Source organism: Dipodomys spectabilis, unplaced genomic scaffold (assembly GCF_019054845.1).
Source record: "Dipodomys spectabilis isolate Male_0828 unplaced genomic scaffold, ASM1905484v1 ptg000405l, whole genome shotgun sequence".
Classification (NCBI taxonomy): Eukaryota; Metazoa; Chordata; class Mammalia; order Rodentia; family Heteromyidae; genus Dipodomys; species Dipodomys spectabilis.
This window is the reverse complement of record NW_024871082.1, coordinates 104,540-107,648: the sequence shown is the minus strand read 5'-3', so window position 1 is coordinate 107,648 and position 3,109 is coordinate 104,540. Positions and strand designations below refer to the sequence as shown.

At 46.6% G+C, this 3,109-nt stretch overlaps 1 pseudogene; it reads right to left on the bottom strand.

Annotated features, from left to right (window-relative positions):
• Nucleotides 1-1,308: 1,308 nt before the first annotated feature.
• Nucleotides 1,309-2,879, bottom strand: LOC122096946 (annotated as a pseudogene).
• Nucleotides 2,880-3,109: the final 230 nt, after the last annotated feature.

The window sequence follows — 3,109 nt, the reverse complement described above, 5'->3', positions numbered from 1 at the left end:
TCCATGAGACTTTTAGCTCCAATTAATCAATGAAAAGTTGGGAGTGGTGGAGCTCTATCCTTGAACAAAACATTCTCAAGCCATAGGATAGCACACAGATGCACAAAGAGAGAAAGCCTTATGGGCTTTCTTGGGTGGGCTAACTTTGACCCATTCTCCTCAGATTTCATCCTCTCTTCATCCTCTCTCCGTTTAAAATTTTATTGGTCCTGAAGCTTCATCTCTGACTCTGGGACCTATATCTTAGCTTTCAGAATCAATGCTGGTGTTTTTAACACCTCTGCCACAGCTCAAGGTTTTGTGCTGTGTAGCTGGAGATAAGAGTCTCAAGCAGGTTCCTGCCCTGGCTGACTTGACACTGCAATCCTCAGATGTCAGCCTCTTTTGTAGTAAGGCTTACACACATGACCAGCAACATTTGGGTCATTTTAAAACTTTAATATGTGCTTTTTTCCACCTCCTTTTATTTTTATTATTTTTTTCATTTTTGCTTGTCCTGGGAGTAGAAATTCAATTTCAGATGCTCTCTCACTGCATGTATGGGACTAACCATAACGTTTGGCTTTTGTGGGGAACTTAATTGGAGAGAAGAGCTATGCCAGATTCAGGAGGCTGAAAATTTAAGAAAGTCCTTAATGCTCTCTTCTCTAATTAACCACTAAAGGCTAACTTGGACTTCCTATCACTCTACAATCCCTCACGAAGGACCTGGTCATCTACAGAAACTTTCTTGTAAATGTCATCCTTTGAAAACATGTACAATTTTATTTGTTCCTCATCTTAAGATCTAAACCTACATAGCGCTGATCTCAATTTGTCATGGAATACCAAATACGATAGGAAGACAAACCTGAGAGAGACACATGCAATACAAAAGAAGAGCTTGCTCAGTTCCTCACCACTCGAAGAAGGGAGGATGTGGAAGGGGGGGAGAACTTCATGAGCCTTTCTACTCTTTATTTTAGCAGTGGGTTGTGGGAAATGTGTGGTTTTATTTCAACATGAAAATATCTCAATGCATGGCGATCTTGCCTGATGGGTTTATATTTTCTGCATAAATGTTATGGAAACTCATACATAACTCTCTTTTCATCCTGCAGTAAAGGTCAAAGCAGTAGCAAACGGAGATGAAAACAGATGATCGCCAGAGTCACAACTTAAGAAGGTTTCAGAGGATGGGGATTTTCCCTTGACTCCTCTTCCACTTTCTTCTGATAGCTCGTAACTGTAGGGGTGATGTTGACAGTTGTTTGTAGGAATTTTTGTTTTTCTCCAGATTCAAGTCTTATCTCTGCTTAATTTGCTTCTCTATGAAGTATTTGACTTGCTCAGATCCAGCATGATTGCATCAATGAACTCCTCTTTCAGCTTGGTTAGTTCTTTTCTCATCTCATCTAAAATATCCTGCTTCAGTCTGTCACAGTCAAAGCTTTCTGTCTGTACCCCATCGGCACTGGGCTGGGACAAGGGTGTGGACTTATAATGGGTCATAAGACCTGTTGTCAAAAACAATCTGATTTTTCCTTGGAGAATCTCATCTGGAGATGACGGGTGACTTGCTGCCATTCATTGTATTTGTTCTTTCCCAAGGTTTCCTGGTTGGTTCAGGTGTACTTGTTGATGAGACCTTAGAAGTTACAGGTTCTGATTCTTCTTTTTTGCTTCTATTGTTGATCCCTTTTTGGCCATTCTCCTCCTTCTTGCCATCAGGGGACTCCTTTCCTCCATTAAGCTGCTACCTGCCAAGGGAACGGGTCCATTTCCACCACCCATGTCTGTTTTAGCTGACACGGAGTTCACATCTGTGAACACTGGGCAAAGAGGCATCTTCCACCCGTGACAATTTCCTAAGCTTGGCTCCAGCAATCGCAGCTGCAAGTCCAGTTAATGGACGATTATCTTCTGAAAAGGATCCTGAAAAAAAATCCGGATGCAGGAAGGGAGGGGCAGGAGGTGGTACAGGAGAGAGGCTTGATTAGCAAGAGGGGGTGGGGGAGGAGGGCCAGAGGATAGCAGTGGGGGTGAAGGAGGAGGTTCTGGGGGAGGAGAGAATATAGAGGCCTAGGCTGGACCTGGTGGGAGTGGTGGAGGAGATGGAGGTGCAGGTGGTCCCAAGATAACACCCTACGGGGCTAGAGCCTCCGACAGCTGAGAGGCTTCCTGAAAGCCTGGCTCAGAAGCAGAGGGTTCTCCCAGCTCGGAGTTTACAGGGGTCTCCACAAAGGCAGCTGTGGCAATACTCTGCACTCTGCTCTCTTGATCCCATTCCACTTGCTCCAGCTGCTCCATCTGCTCCCGCTCCAGCTGCTCCACCTCTCTCTTTCCAACCTCTCTCCAGCCTCTCTCTCTCTCTCTACCTTTCTCTCTCTGGTCTTTCCCTCTCCATTCTTTCTCTCTCCAGCCTGTCCCTCTCCAGCTCCTTCTGACGTTTCTGTTCTTGTAGTTGTCTTCTTTGGATGTCCAACTCTTCTTGGGATGGGCCATTTTGAACTTGATCAGGCGGTTGTGAATTTTGTCTAGGCAATTTTGGTCCTGCCTCCTGTGAATTCAGCACTTCTAAGGCATGCATCATAGCACTTGCGAAGACATTAGCATCCTCTTTGCTGCCATAGTTAAGACTGTACACCTGCCTGGCATCTCGACACTGGTGGAAGGTCTGTGTTGCTTGATTATACTTTAATCCTTTGGGGATGGCACAGTTGATCACCAACTGATGATCCTGGATCTTCCTGCCCAGCACTCTGAATGTGTTGTTGCCTGTATGGTGATAGATATGAACTCTGCTAAACCCAGTTGAACCACAGCTGGCACCCACTTTTATTGGCATCATCACAAACCAATGCAGCAGCTCTTGCCTGACAGATACACTGTTCACTCATTGAGCCTGCGGGCCTGATGGATGCGGCTCGGGAGTGGGCTCCTCTGGGACGGCAAGGTTGGCTCATTTCAGTGCTTCTCTGCTACACTGGTGGCCAGCTACTCCATCACCTGCTGTCGCTCCTGCCAGGCCTGGGTTGCAGGGTAGGTGGGCCACTTTGGCTGCCTGCTGCTGCCGCTGCTGCTGCACAGGCCCCTGAGGACCGCGAGGACCAAGAGGACTGCAGCCGTC